At 33.5% G+C, this 17,193-nt stretch overlaps 1 pseudogene; it reads right to left on the bottom strand.

Moving 5' to 3' along the window:
• Nucleotides 1–3,844: 3,844 nt before the first annotated feature.
• Nucleotides 3,845–10,679, bottom strand: LOC107006138 (annotated as a pseudogene).
• Nucleotides 10,680–17,193: the final 6,514 nt, after the last annotated feature.

Below are 17,193 nucleotides of genomic sequence, written 5' to 3'. Positions count from 1 at the left end.
ACAAAACATTATGGATTTTTATGAAAAGTTGGGACTTTTACGAAGAGTTGGGACTTTTATGAAGAGTTGCAACTTCAATGAAGAGTTGTGACTTTCACGAAGAGTTGTAACTTTTATGAAAAATTGTGACTTTTATTAAAGATTGTGACTTGTCTAAAGAGTCATGAACTTTCCAATACGGTACTATAAGTTCTTATCCACACTACCCTTTATTTTCTATAAATACAGTGATATTCTGTCATTTTAATACAACGAAAATTCTGAACGTCTTCGTCTTCTACAAAATTCAATATTCTTGTACTTCACTCCTTTAAGTGACTTACTGATATCGGTTTTTCTCTTTGTTTCATTTTATTATTACACATCCTCGTATACTTTGTAGAGTCATTAAATTATGCTTATTTTATTAATTTTTATTTTGAGTACATGTGTTAAACTTTGTTGTATAGTTTATTGTTTTAATCATTAAGTTGAAAAAAATATATGTTGGTCAAGAGTTTGATGTAATCATTAGTCTATTGGTGTCATGTAGATTAGAATTCTTCAACTTGTAAAATAAATGACTTTGATCTTTATAGAGTTTTCAGTTGCTAAAAGATTCATGGGATGTCCAAAAAGGGACTTTCAGTGTTCAAAAACTATGGTGGGTCCGCACTACGTTGGTATTCTATTTATTCTATTTTCTATCTTATCAAGGCATTTAATCGATTAGTGACTTCGAAAAAAATAAAGGAATTTAGTGGGATGTTACAACCTTAATCAGACGGTTGGGGTTTAAAAGTTTGGGTTGGAGTCAATGAATTGCCCCTCAAAGTAGGATGAGTCTATATAAATCAAATATTAAGGAAATAATTATCTCATTATAAACTTTAGATTAAAATTCCCCAAAAAAAAGTTTTAACCATATTGATCGAAACATAAATAACAAAAAATTTATGTTATTTATCAAAGTAGTGTCATCGACTGCGTATGATTTTGAATAAGGGACTTCCAAGATATCATTTAATCCAAATTATTTAAGAGACATACTTTATATAATTGAACTCTAGGAGATGTGTTTCCATATTTTTATTATTTTATCAAGTACACAACTAATAATATCAGATGTATAACATTTAGATTATGTTTGTAGATTCCTTGAACAAGATAAAAATCCTCGCAACTGATGAATAAAATGTTTGTATCACTTTTTGAAAATGAAAATATAAATAATGAAACACTTAAATATATTTTCTAAAGAGTTTGGTGATAAACAACTATAGTAAAATTAAGAATTAATTAAGTAAATCATAAACAGTTAGAATCAAATCATTTTCGTTTTAAGATTAAAAATCATTTCATTGCTTTTTGGACAAAATACTCATGAAAATTTATTGTAGGGATGTACCCTCTCGTAAACACTTATCCTATCAAATCTTCAGAAGTAGACTAATAACGTAGTTAACCACCACGTGAAGCACTGGTGATTTGCCTAGTATTTATATAGAAGAGAACCTTAGGCCCGCCAATGTGGCTCCACTACAAACCAGGATTTCCTTTTAACTTATTTATTTCTAAAAATAGCCTTCTCTTTCATGAAAAGTTACGACTTTTAAAAAAAGTTGTGACTTATTAAAAAAAGTTGTGACTTATTATGAAAAGTTGTGACTTTTGCAAAGAGTTGTGACTTTTATAAAGAGTTACAACTGTAATAAAGAGTTGGGACTTGTATGTAGAGTTGCAACTTAAATGAAGAGTTGCGACTTTTATGAAGGATTGCAACTTTAATGAAAAATTCTGACTTTTATGAAAGATTGTGACTTGTCCAAAGAGTTGTGATCTTTACTTTAAGACACAATAAAAATTTATTCAAGCTACCCATTGTAGTCTATAAATAAAGGGATTTCCTTTAATTTTAAAACAATGAAAATTCTGAACTTTTCTTCTTCTGCATAATTAAATATGTGTACTTTGTTCCTGTTTAGTGACTCTTTGACACCATTATTTTTATATCAATACAACGGTGAATAAAATGGTTTTGTCCAGAGAGGATCTATTTCTTGAAACCTCGGTACTAGAATGGAAAATTTTCCTTAAGGGGGCAGTATCCATTCAGTGGGCTCGATTTTTTCTTTTATGTTTCATTTTATTATTACACATCCTTGTATTTTTCTTCCTATCATTAATTTATGCTTATGTTATTACTTTTTATTTTTGATTACGTGTTTTAAACTTTGTTGTTTATGTTTTTGCGTTCAATCATTATGTTGATAAAAAGATATTTTAATCAGTAATTTCATGTTATCATAGACTATTGGCGTCATGTAGATTAGAATTCTTAAAAAACTTGTGAATACAAGAGTTTGATCTTTATAGAGTTTTCAGTGGCTAAAAGATATATGAGATGTCTAGAAGGGACTTTGAGTGGTCGAAAGATATGGTGGTTCGACACTACCTTGGTGTTTTTATTCAACATTATATGTTATCAAGACATTTAATCGATTAGTGACATCCAATATATAATGGAATGTGGTATAATGGTAAGTATTGTACTAAATCTTCATCAAACATGGGGTTTAAATGTTGGGTCTGAGTATATGAATTACCCCAAAAAGTAGGATTAATCTATATTAAGAAAAAATTAAAGAAATAATTTATCTTCTTATAAATTGTTGATTGAAAGTTGCCCAAAGAATAAAGTTTTAACCATATTGATCAAAACATAAACAACAAAAAATGTCTTTTTGCTATAAAAGTAGTGTCATCGAGTGCATATGATTTTGAATAAAGGGCATGAAAAGACATCATTTAATCTAAATTATTTGAGCGACATACGTTATTTCATTGAACTCCAAGGGATGCATTTTTATATTTTAATTAACTTATCTAGTACACCACTAATTATATAAGATGTATAAATTTATATTTTTGTATGTAGAGGAGGCATTGAGTAGGAGAGAGCTCTTGTAATAGATAAATTAAATGTTTGTACAGCTTTTTGAAAATATAAATATAGGCAATGTAACAATTACATATCTTTTCTTAAGACTTTGTTGATAAACTACTGCATTAAAATGAAAAATTAATAACAGCATTCATAAACAGTTATAATCAAATCTTTTTTGTTTTATGATTTAAAAAAACAATTCATTTCTCTTTTGGATAAAATATTCTTAACAATTTATCGTAGGGTTGTACCCTCTCGAAAATATTCATATTATCACATGTTCAAAAGTACATTATTGATGTAGTTCACCACCACGCGAAGCGCGGACAATTTGCCTAGTGTAATATATAATCAAGAACCTTGTGCGACCACCACATGTGAATGAATACTGTAAACATGACCATAGCAATAGATAGAATACCTTGCCAACAACAACTGTTGATTTGGGTTGCATGTACCAGCGCCAGTTGGACTCTATTTGATGGTATATATCTCCTAACGAAAGCATATTAGTCCACAACTGATGTATAATTTGATTAAATGAATCAATAAAGAAATAGAAATAACAAACAATAGATATGTTTCTATGTTCTCAAGAATCATGCAAACAAACATCCTGTTCGATGCTCGATATCTGCACAAACAATAAATTATTGACCAAATCCCTGAGGGCCATTGGAAAACTGCACCATTATTTAATTTTAAGAAATAGCTTATGCCTGCTACACAGTTAAAATGTGACATGTGCCTAACATTTAGAAGGACAATATATGAATTACCTTAATTATGGTCTCATTATGGAGACAGCAAAGAACCTAAGGTTCCCACTAACATTGATTTCATTCTTCAATGCAAAGTAAACAACCCTTTAAGACTATTTACAACTGACACATCAATGTTAGAATCAAGCATAATATGCTAAGCATCAGTCCTCACCTGATGTCCTTAGAACAATTTGACTTGTTTGTTCTCTCCAACTTTACAAACATATATCATATTATCAGCAGAGCTGGTCGCCAATGAATGATTGTTTTTCCAAACAACATCAACTAATAGACCTACATGGGGTTGTCTAACATCACTTAAAACATAAGCAAAACAAAACAAAATCTATCCTCGCTTAGATATGACGTAAAATATAAAGAATGATTGAGATAGCACAACTGAATGAAAATCAGATTGCTACTTTGATTCTCCAGATTTCACATTCCAAACAATAACACTTGTACCAATACTACTGCTAAGGAGATAATCGACTTTCTTGTTCCACTTCAAAGATATGATAGGCACATTATGTTTATTAAGAGTACTCACCAATTCCCCTGGATTAAAAGTCAGTTAGAAAAAACAAGACATAGGAAGTGCTGGCAATATATACATTCAATCTTCAAAACAAGTTTTCCCGCCATCCCCCTTACCAAATCCTTTCCATATTCTGGCTTGACCATCCTAAGAACTAGTCTCAAGCAGGGAACCCTTGAACTCTACAATAAAAAGTCATATATAAAAGATCAAATTATAACAAGAAAATCAAATATGTAGCCACAAGCAATGCAATCTAGTTTTAGAAAGTCCACCAGAAAAGTATAGACAACGAAAGTCTGCCCAAAACAAGCAGTAGAAAACTCATATTTCAGTCAAGAGATGTAACATCCTTGTTTTCTTCAGTTGATTGACTTTTGAAAGTGTTCAAAGCCAAAACATCTGGGATAATAAAATTATCATCTCCAATAGTCCAAATTATAGCAATAGCATCTCCATACCAAACGTTTTATTACACAAGGTTAGCTGTTGTTGTTCAACTTGTATTCTATTATACTTAGAAATTTTTTTTGTTGGAATAGGAAGTTATCGAAGTTTAATGAACTTGTAAAAAACAAAATAATAAAAGAACAAAATTCATTTCTCAAATCTAAAATCTGTAACACATACCAAAATTTGAAAAATAAGAAATAAGATCAAGCCCTCTTAATGTACAGTGTCCCCTTAAGGAATTATTCCCCTCTACTATTCGAGGTTTGATTTTGAATATGACCTCTCAGGATAGAATGATCTCAACCACCAGTGTATTGATACCCAAAACGCTGGTGTCAGTGTGCCACTCAACGGCAGTAAAGTACATTTATAATACTAGATTTAGTAGTAAAATAAGAAGTTCAGAAATTCTATATTTAAATTGAGAGGAAATCCCTCAATCTATAGAAAACAAAGGCTAGTGCCAAAAAATTCTTATTGTTCCTTTATCAGAAAGGTCACAAACCTTTGGAAAAGTCACAATCTTTCAGAATGGTCTTCACCTTTCATAAAAGTCTCAACATTTGATAAAAGTCATAATTTTTCATTAAAGTCGCAACTTTTCATAAAGGTCAAAACTTTTCATAAAAGTCGCAACCTTTCATAAAAGTCGCAATTCTTCATAAAAGTCGCAACTCTTAATTTTCCATTCACACCTTTTAAAACCGAACAATCTTCCACATGAATGAGGAATGACTCCAAGACAAAGAAACGGAAAAGTATGTATTATTTACACGCAAGAATTAATTGCATCTACATAAATAAGTTTCCTCTTGGACTTTTCGTAGTGAACATATGTCGTATATACTCGGTCAATCGGTAGATGCGATATCTTTGAACCGTCAAGCTTTGTTGTATACCTAGAAAACCATATATCATGCAATTAAACGTTTACCATTTATGGTTCTTATAATTTTGTTTTTTTTCAGCCATGAACACCTCCTGGTTTCGTGAGTGTATGAGAATAGGATTTTGACAATAATTCTCTTTGAAGCGTCTTACACTTCACACTCACATAGGTGATTTCTAACTGTGTTATCACGTACATACACTATTTGGTCAACTCTGCCAAACTTAGGAAATTATTAATACCATTAAGCTTTATTAACTCGTTAACAAGTCTTAATGTTGTATCCTTTTTCCTCAACATTGTCTTTATCATGGGAATGTATTGAGTTAGTTGACAATGACAAACCGTCATTCAAAGCTTTGTTTTTCTCCTTGAATCTAGCTCTTGGAATCTCCTGTCAAATAGATAGAGTTACCTCCGTGATGACATCCTAAGTCGTAAACCCATTCTCTTCGATGATCTTTAAGCTTTCTCTCTAGTTAGGCTTTTTGTAACTGGATCCAACATATTATCCTTTGAATTTACATAAACAATTTTGATAATTCTATTAGAGAGAAGTTTTCTAATGATGTCATGTATATGTCCTATATGACGAGACTTTCTGTTATACGTCATGCTCCATGCCCTGCCTAATGCATCATGACTATCAAAGTGTATGCATACTAATGCCAATGGTTTGGACAAAAAAAGAATATCTATGGACAAATTCCGGAGTCTTTAAATTTATTCACCTATCTTATCTTGATTACATAGCTCAAAGATTATTATAGAGCTAGCGATACATCTCTCTTTTGAAATATTTCAAAGAGACAGATTCTCTAACAAGAGAAATATATATCCACTCGTGGATTTTACTTCTTTTGTCCGATTGTCAAATATGCATCACTATATCCTTTCAATACTGCTAGATACTGTTATAAATCAAGACATACTTTTAACTATTTTTTAAATACTCCAAAACTCTATTTATTGCCATTTAATGAGTTTGATTGGGATCATTTGTGAACTGAATCAGTTTATAAATAATAAATGCTATATCTGATCGCGCACGATTCATGATATATATCATACTTCCCAATGCTCTAGCATAATTCAATTGTGAGTCACTTTCGCTTTCACTCATTTGAAATTCAAAGCTCACATTTAATGGAGACTTGACAATACTGACATCCAAATATTTGAACTAGTCAAGTACCTTTTCAATCCAATGAGACCGTGAAAACGCTAAAAATTATCGATTTATAAGGATTCTTATACCTAAGATGGTGTCAGCAACTCCAATAATTTTCATTCCAAACTTGCTTTCTAGTATAAGTTAAGTAGCATTTATGTCATTAGTGTCTATATTGATGATCAACATATGACCGATGTACAAACAAACAATGACCTTGTGATTTTAATGTGAACACATTTATCACTTTCATCATTCATAAATCTATTTGCCAACATAGTTTGATAAAATTTCTTATGTTGTTGTTTGGGTGCTTGTTTTAGTCCATAATGTGACTTAAAAAGTTCGCATCATCCAATTTCTTCCTCCAGTTCTACATTCAAGAAAATTGTTTTCACGTTCATTTGATGAATTTTGAGGTTATATACCACAACTAATAATTTTTCCATCCAAATGGATGTAATTATAGTTACTAACAAGTATATATACCGACAAGATCATAACCTTGCTTTTGTCTAAAGCCTTTGAAAAAATTCTAGCTTTATATTTATCAACAGTTCCATCAACTGTTATTTTCCTTCTAAAGATTTACTTTGAATCCAAAGGTTTATTTTTCTGGAAGAAGATCAATTAACTTCAAAAATAGTTACTCAAGATTACATCAATCTCACTTTTGACACCATCTTTCCTAAGGACGAGTCTACAGAAGACACAACAAATGTTACGAAATCATATTCGAAGGAATTAAATGTCCTTTAGCATTTACTACGCCTCTGAATCTCTTTACTAAATACATTCTCATTTTCCTTTCCAAGGACTTTTAGACCCTTCTCTAGACTACTCAAGTCTAATTTTACAGTCTATAGTCATACGTCCTATTCTAATCCTTTTAGGAATAGGAACTTGGACTATGGATAGACATCCCCCTCACATTGTACATTTAAAGTTGGATTTCCTTCCTTTTCATTTCTAATATAGAAAATATTATCTGATGAACAAACAAAATCTTTTCCATTTTGAAAAGACAAAATTTTGGTTGTTCCATTTTGCAGTAAGGATAGTTCCTCCACACAAGTTTTTTACTAAACCTGAACTTACTAATTTTCCATCCATCATTTTTTTCAATGTTCGGTTTTTAATTAGATTGAGGTGAATAGGGGCATCAATTTGATGAAAAATTCCATCTTTCAAAAACATATCTACAAAACGAGATTTCTAGTCTCCATCCTTATCACTTCTTATCTTTTTCCCAATTGATTTTCAACTTCAATATTATATTGTCTAGACGTTTCTATTGTTTCATCCTTACCATTCCGCAAATAGACATAGTCATTTCTACTGCATTTATCAGTAAAAGTAACGAGAGATACTTTTTCCCACCACAAGATGGTATTAACTTCATCTCGCAGATGCATGTGTGGATAAATTTTAAGGGATTAGATTTCCTTTCAACCGATTTATATGAATGCTCAACATACTTATATTCTGCACAAACTTGACATTTTTATTTATTGCACTCAATGTTAGACAATACTTCTAAGTTGATCAGTTTTTCTTACAATTTTTTTTATTGACATACCCCAAGTGCTAATGTCACAAACTTCATCTCAAGCATTTAAGAACAATTAAAAAATATTGAGGCTGAAAAGCTCTTTGCGAGGTAGATTTTTTAAAATATTTTGTTTCAACTCCTTAAAATTTTGTGTGATACAAACATTATTTAGAGTGAACACCTTGTTGAATGTCCTTTTCATAAGGACCATTTCAACACTTTTAATTTGAGTGTTATAGAACTACCCATGAACAAAGGTTAACTAATCCAATAAAGGTGATATAGTCTAAATGTTTCATTGACAAGACATTACAAATAACAATTCAATGATATTCATGTTTATACAAATAATATATATATAATATACATATCTTTACATGAAAATCACAATATTTTAAGAGATATTTTTTCATAAAAGAACTCAATCATTTTGAACAAGTGTACATATAATTTGGTAGTTTCATACTAGTAACACCATATACAAGTAATAGAAAACTCAGCAACTACAATACAAAATATACTCCAAGAATTTTGTGGGTCTAACATAATCCAAAAATATCATTGAATTTCATATCTTTTGCTCTAAAATTTAATTATACACAAAGTCTAATTTTATTTTTAGCATAAGCAAATAACCCCCACAATATAAATGTAATCTCAAAAATATTTTTCAAGTATTTGAAAAAAGTTTTTCCAAATATTTTCCAAGACTATAAAAATTTCATTGGCCGCATAAATCCTCTTTTGTAAATATTATTCTACGAAACAATTATGTTGCATCAATTCACTTTAACAATATTTACATAGTGTCAAATACAAAATGACTTATTATGTGAAGTTTTCATATTTTTCAAACCAATTGCATAGTCTGATTTATTCAGAAAAGAAAACTTTAACAGTTTTTAGTCTACAAAAATCAGACACTATCAAATTTCACATGTAGTGCAAAACTACAAAAGGTTTTTTGTAGTCTCCATATAGAATTAAGCATATTGTTTATCACATATAAATGTTTTCTTTTCACATAGCCTTCAAACTATAACATTTTGACATACTATTTTATCAAAAAAAATTGTGAGTCTCTCATTATGCAAGCTAAAGAATCTTAAAGGAAATACTATTTGCCAAGAAAAATTCATCCACAAAATATAGTTTGCAGATCTTTTTTCAAAGATATACATGATAAAAAATCAAATTTGTTAACTCTTATAAGATATTTTCCTCCTTAGATAAATAATAAGAAGATTACTTGGTGTAATCTTTAACCAGAATACTACAAATTTGTTTGTTACATTCTCACTTCCACCTTGCTGAACAAAGCAACGAATTATCAAGAAGTAATGCATTTATATTCTACTTCATGATCAGATTTTCAGAATCAATAGAATACAAAAAATACTATCAGTATAATAATTTCCTTAATATTGTTGTTTGACTTGTATTATAACATACTTAGAACAAACTTTGCAGAAGCACGAAGTTATCAAAGTTTAATGAACCAGTGAACAACCAAAAAAAATTCATAAATATAAAATATGTAACACATACAAAAGTCAGAAAAAATAGAAAGAAGATCAATCCCACAATGCACAGTGTCCCCTTAAATAAATTATTCCCCTCTAGTATCTGAGATTTGATTTGAAATATGTCCTCCTAGGATAGAATGATCTCAATCACCAGTGTGTTGATACCCAAAACGCTAGTGTCAGCGACCAACTCAACGTTAGTAAAGTACACTTAGAATTCTAGATTATGTAGTAGAAGAAGAAGTTTGGAAATTCTACATTTTAAAGTGAGAGGAAACCCCTTAATTTATCGGAGACAAAGGGTAGTGCGAAAAGGTTCTTATTGTGCCAAAACCGAAAGGTCACAAACCTTTGGAAAAGTCAAATCTTTTAAAAAGGTCTTCACCAATCATAAAAGTCATAACTTTTCATAAAAGCCACAACTTTTTATAAAAGTCGCAACTTTTCATAAAATTCATAACTTTTCTTAAAACTCGCAGTCTTTCATAAAAGTTGCACCTTTTCATAAAAGTCGCAATTCGTCATTTTCCATTCGCACCTTTTAAAACCCAATAGCTATAACAGACATGATTCCATAAACGAGTCTAAAAAAATAGAAGTGTGAATATGAATATCAGTTCATTAGTATACGCGAGAAAAAAAGAAAAAATGGCTCTAACGTTTACCCATATACAAGCATTGACCCTTTTGTACTCCAATTACAGACAAAAACCAAGCAGGAGTTTAAAAACAAAAGAGAATTGTAATCTTAATATAGAAGATATAAAACATAAGACATATATTCAACAATTTATTGAGGAATCATGGTAAACCTCAGATGTATGTCCTTCCAAACCCATTACATCACTCATATCTCTCATAGTCACACTCTTTTTCTTTCTGTTATTTATCTATCTACCTTTCCCTTGTATGTTTTCTTTTGTGGTCAGCATGATGTACTGTGGGTTCACGTGCTTTCAATGCATTTAGCTAAAGATTTGTGTGTGTCTAGAGGCCTTTTGTAGTAGTTTTAAAATGTTTTTATGTTTTTTTTGCAGGAAAGATGTCCAAATAAAAAATTCAGAAGGAAGCTGGAAAAGAGCGAAGAATGATGACCTATGAAGGCCATCAATGGCCCATCATTTGTAGGCCGAAGGAGAAACTCAGGGAAATCTGATTGAGTGTGCAACTACGAAAGGAACAATGGTATGTCGATGGATTGACGAACTGTACTGGTAGACCATTGTTTTTTTCAGAGATAGTTCTAGTACCCAAAGTTGAAAAAATTCTAAGGATGGAGCGACATAGGGAATCCACGGATAGTAGGTGCATCGACGGACCGTGCTGTTGGTACGTCGATTGATTTAGAGAAGGTGCCATCAGAAGAAGAGAAAAATATTCTCTGTATGGACTGACGAAGGCAGTACACGGACCATCGTTCTTTCAGTAGTGGTCGTCGATCAATGCCAAAGTTTTGATAAACTTTACTTATTTCAATTCCTTTTTAATTTAGGACAATGTTTTGTATAAATATGGATTAAAACCTGGTTTTTGGGGTTAGGCATTGTTAGTATTGTTCTATTTTTATTTGTAGATTGTTTTTTTTTCAAACTTTGACAATAATTCAGTTTCCAAAGTTGGTTTGAAGATTTATCTTGCAATTTCAAGTTGATTTTCTTGGTTTATTCTTATTGTTAAAGTAAGTTCATGATTTGTTCTTTAAAAATTATGAATTGTGATCTTGCTTGCATGGGTAACTAAATCCACAACTAGGGGTTATGGGAACCATGGGTAATTAACAAATTAGAAATACTCAATTCTCAAATAGGTTCTTGCATGTATTTATAATTTTCTCGTTTAAAAGTTTTTTAACGAGTGCACGAGTTAAAGTATACTTGTTGCTACTTTCCGGACCAAGGAGGTAGTAATAGAAAAAGAATTATCAACATAGATTGAGTGGGATACTATCTAATAGGCTAGTGACGATTGGTACGAAGTAATAACTAAGACATACATCGATTGTGATGCCTAATATGAAGTAAAGGTAAGGGTTAGTAAATTATACACATGTAGCCGGACCAAGGTATGGGGTGAAATTCTCTAGATGTCCGGTCAAGGATTTAGAGATGCATAACTTACCACTTTACCTGCAAACTACTATGGAATAATTGAATATTGCAAGGAATATGACGTTATGAACCCATGGGGAACATATATACCCTAGTTAGTCTCATACTTGATAAAAACTCAATTTTAACTTTTTCTTACTTGTTAAATTTGAAGTGTTAAAGAAACTTGGTTCACAAAACCTTCCTTTTAATTACTTGTTTTTGGAAAAACCTTGGCTAAATAGATAAAATCGTACAATGAAGTTGAGTCTAAACCATTTTCCTCGTGGGATCGACCCCAACCTACTAGTTGGGTTCTCTACTTTATTACGACCGCTTATACTTCTTTAGGGAGGTGTAATTTAAGCATATAAAATTTTGGTGCCACTGCTGGGGAATCTGGATTTTAGATTAACTTAAATACATTATTGATATTTAGTCAACGATTTCCTAATTTTATTTTTTCTGTTTCTTTTTATCACTTTCAGGTCTAGCTCTAGTGTATGCCAAGTACATGAAGCCAAGCAGAACCACTCATTCCATTTGATCCTGAACTTAACCGTACATTGCGAAGGATTAAAAATCAACAGAACCCAGCCAATCTAAGAGATGGGGCAATCTGTTAACCTCCATTACCGATTGAGGCACACAATCAAGTTCAAGTTGAAAATTGATTTGAGAATTCTTTGAGGATGTATCCCTCAACAGCACGACCTAAGAATTATTATAGGGGCAACGGTAACATTGTTGACACTGACGGACCTCTTGTCTTACCCCTCTGCCAACTTGGCACATATTCATGGTGACGATTAGTTTGATGCAGATGCTCACCTCGAGGGGTTTATTCTCTGGACTGCCATCAGAGGTTCCTCATGCTCACATAGCCAAACTGAGGTCTGTGTGTAAGAGTTGTGAGGGTTAGGCCAAACTTAGATATGAATGACATTGGGTTGCAAGTGTTCCTCTATCACTGATAGGAGATGCCGACATATGTTTTACTGAGCTTCCTTACAACTGCATTTATACTTGGGATCAGTTGAAAGATGCGTTCTTAGAAAGGTATTACCCAGTTTCTAAGAAGCTTAACCACAAAGATAAAGTGAGCAACTTTGTGGCACTACCTGCGGAGTCGGTGAGTAGCTCTTGGAACAAATTTATTGCGTTTGTGAGAGGCATCCCAAACCACCTCATTGATGATGAGTCATTGAAAGAGTACTTCTATCCGGGCCAGATGATAACAATAAAGCAGAGCTCGATACTATTGTGGGGGGGGGTCCTATGGAGAGTGAACATATGAAGATATTGTAGAGATTTTGGAGAAGATATCTCACAATAACAATGCTTGGAGAACTAGAAAATCGGACACTAGGAGAAACACATTTGTAGTACAATCTGGAAACTACCCAAAAGTAGATGAGATGCGTGAATAGTTGGAACAGATGAGAACTGAGCTAGGGTTGGTTTTGAAACATGTGAGAAAAGGTGTAGAGAAGATAAATGCGGTGAACTACTTGACTAAACTACCACCGCCATTAGATGAGTACTATTATGAAGAAGATTCCTATGTAGTGAATGATCAAATGGGGTTTTTTTTTCCAAAAGTCAATTCTCTAATAAGGAGAATTAGCGCCAAGGTCAAGGAATTCAAGGTCGGAACTATGGTAACTACAATCCAGAGGCTCAATATGTTCGAGATAAAAACTATAAACGTGACAAAAACTTCAATCGGGGTAACTATGGTAATATAAATGATCAGAGCTGGCCCTATATTCCGCCACAAAATCAGAAAGTTGCTCTTAGGGATGGTGGAGGTAGTATGGTGCGAGTTGAGGATATGATATAAAAGATGATAAGGATATTTGGTAATAGTGATGAGCATGCCAAGGAGATGAGGGGTGATTTAGCTAATATTTAACAAAAGTAGGAAGCTCATGCAATTTCGGTTCAACATCTTGACCTATAGATGGCTCAATTGTCTACTACTCTAAATCCATGTCAACCAGTAATCCACCTATGCCGTCTGTGGTAGAAGATGAAATGAGATAAGTCAAAGAGGTTGTAGAGACTAGTGGAGAGTTGGTGGACCACATGGTTATATATTCAAAGGTGTCTCATAAAGTGGTCCCAATTCGTAGACCTCCTCCACCATTCCCTCATAGGTTAGTGGAGAAGAGTGAGGATGGTAAATATTACCGATTTATCACTATGTTGAAACAACTTTCCATAATGTCCCTTTGATAGAAGCTTTGGAGAAAATGCCTGGTTATGCTATGTTTATGAAGGATATGGTGACAAATAAGAGATCGTTAAGTTTTGAGGATGATGACAGAATGCATCATTGTAGTGCTATTGCTACAAGGTCAAGGAAGATCCTGGCGCTTTCACCATTCCATGTACAACCGGGTTGCTACACTTTTCTAAAACACTATGTGATATTTGTGCAAGCATAAACCTCATGCCTCTTTACAGTTATAAGAAGTTAGGCTTGGGTTACCCAAAGCCTAATATGATGCGGTTACTTATGCACGATAGAACAATGAAGAGGCCCATTGGTATACTCCATGATGTGCTTGTGAAAGTGGAGTCATTTACATTTCCAACCGATTTTGTGATTCTTTAATGTGAGGTTGATTTTGAGGTTCCCATTACTCTAGAGAGGACATTCCTTGCCACCAGGAATGCATTGGTGGATATGGAAAAGGGGCAGATGAAGTTCAGGTTAAACAATGAAGAAGAAACTTTCAACATATGTAGGTTCATGAAGTTTAGCTTAAGGCTCTACCACCTCATCTGAGGTATGTATTCTTATGTAAAGATGACACTTTTCCAGTGATAATTGCAGAGGATTTGAATAGGCAACAAGTAGAGTGTTTGGTGAAAGTTTTGAAGAGGTTCAAACAAGCCATTGGTTGGACTATTGCGGACATTATTTCGATTCCCCCCGGTATTTGTTCGCACAAAATCCAACTCATGCCAGATCATAAACCAAGTATCGAGCCCTACAATGAGTTTGAATCCACCTATGCAAGAGGCAGTGAAATAGGAGATTATCAAGTGGTTGGATGTCAGAGTCATTTATCCTATTGTAGACAGTAGTTGGGTGTGCCCTGTTTAGTGTGTAACTAAAAAATGTAGGATGACAGTGGTGCCGAATGAGAGTAACGGACTTTTTCCAATTCGTCCATTGATCGAGTGGAGGTTTGTATGGAATACCGGAAGTTGAATTCTTGGACTGAAAAGGAACATTTCCCCATGCCCTTTATGGATAAGATGTTAGATAGACTCACAGGCAAAAGATGGTATTGCTTTTCTAATAGATATTCAGGCTACAACCAAATCTCTATTGCCCCTGAGGATCAAGAAAAGACTACTTTCACTTGCCCTTATAGGACGTTTGCATGAAAAAGGATGTCGTTTGGGTTATTTAATGCACCGACCACTTTCCAGTGATGTATGATGTCGATATTCTCAGATATGGTGGAGTACACAATTAAGGGTGTTCATGGATAATTTCTCTATGGATGGAGACTACTTTGATAGGTGTTTGAGAATTTTAGTTGAGGTGCTCAAAAGGTGTGAGGATTTTAATCTAGAGGTTAATTGGGAAAAATTTCACTTTATTGTAAAAGAAGGTATAGTGTTGGGCCATCCAATCTCGAAGAAAGGGATAGAGGTTGATCGAGCTAAAATGGAGGTGATAGAAAGGCTTCCTCCACCCATCTTTCTAAAAGGTGTGAGAAGTTTTCTTGGACATGCCGGTTTTTACCAAAGGTTTATTAGGGATTTTTTGAAAATTTCACATCCGTTGTGCAAACTTCTCGAGAAGGAATGTATGTTGTATTTCGATTAATCCTGTCTGAAGGCATTTGGAGAGTTGAAGGAGAAGTTGGTGTCCGCGCCCATTATTATTTCACAAAATAGGAGTGAGCCATTCGGGTGATGTGTGATGCTAGTAGGGTTGCACTTGGTATTGGGTAGGAGAAGGGATAAAATCCTTCACCCTATTTTCTATGCGAGTCAGGTCGTAAATGAGGCTCCGAAGAACTACACGATCACAGAATGATATCTTTTTACAGTGGTGTTTGCATTAAGAACTTTTTGCTCCTATTTGTTTAGTACAAAGGTTATAGTGCACACAGACCACTCCGCTTTGAGGTATTTAATGGCAAAAAAGGATGCGAAACAAAGGTTGATTAGATGGGTATTATTGCTGCAAGAGTTAGATTTCAAGGTGAAAGATATAAAAGGGATGAGAATCAACTGGCCGACCATTTGTCTAGATTAAAGAAAAAAGCTATGCATGAATTGGGTGAAAACGCGAAACTAATGATGCATTCCTAGATGAACATGCATTGTCTGCTTCTCAGGATTTGATCTCACGGTTTGCAGACTTTGCGAACTATCTGGCAAGTGATGTAGTTCCGTCAGATTTAACCTTCCACCAGAGGAAAAAGTTCATGCATGATGTGAAAATTTTCTTTTGGGATGAACATTACTTATACCGGAGTTGTGCCACTGGGATTATTCATCGTTGTGTACCAGAGGTTGAGATGTTGAGTGTTTTGGAGGCATGTCACTCCTCACCTGTGGGTAGGCACCACAGTGGCATCCGTACTGCGCATAAGATCTTGTAGTGTGGGTACTATTGGCCTATCATCCACCTAGATGCTCAAGATTTTGCCAGGTCATGTGATTGGTGCCAACAAGATGTAGGAATTTCTAGGAAACAAGAACTCCCCTTAAATCATACTTTGGTGATTGAGTTGTTTAATGTATGGGTCATTGATTTTGTGGGCCAGTTTGTGAGTTCTCGTGGATGAAGTATATGCTAGTGGAAGACCCCCCAAATGACTTTTATTAACTAGAGACTAACATCTTGGTGTTGATGGTCTAAGGTCCTAAATAGGTTTGTTATATGGTATTGAGGAAGTGTATAAAGTATTAGGTGTATTGGAAGTCAAACGTAAATGGATGACTAAGACGTTCAACGACTAAGTCACCTATGTTCCTCATATGTGTTTCTATGTGTTCATGTGTGATTAATGAGGTTATAAGGTCCTTAAATGAGTTATTATAGCATACATAGGAAGTGTGTTAAGTCTCGTGGAGTTTGGAGGTCAAACGTCCATGACGTTCGAAAGATGTGCGCTGAAATGACCCTTTGTGTCTAGGCATGTTTCGTCTAGTTTATGTGTTAGTTTTGGATGAAATTAATGTGAGAGGTCCTAAACTCGTAGAAAATCATGTGTGGGTTGGAAACGTCTGGGCGATAATCCCCAAGGACCAA

This window comes from Solanum pennellii, chromosome 12 (genome assembly GCF_001406875.1).
Source record: "Solanum pennellii chromosome 12, SPENNV200".
Taxonomy (NCBI): Eukaryota; Viridiplantae; Streptophyta; class Magnoliopsida; order Solanales; family Solanaceae; genus Solanum; species Solanum pennellii.
Note: the sequence above shows the minus strand (reverse complement) of the source record. Positions and strands in the feature narration are given on the sequence as shown.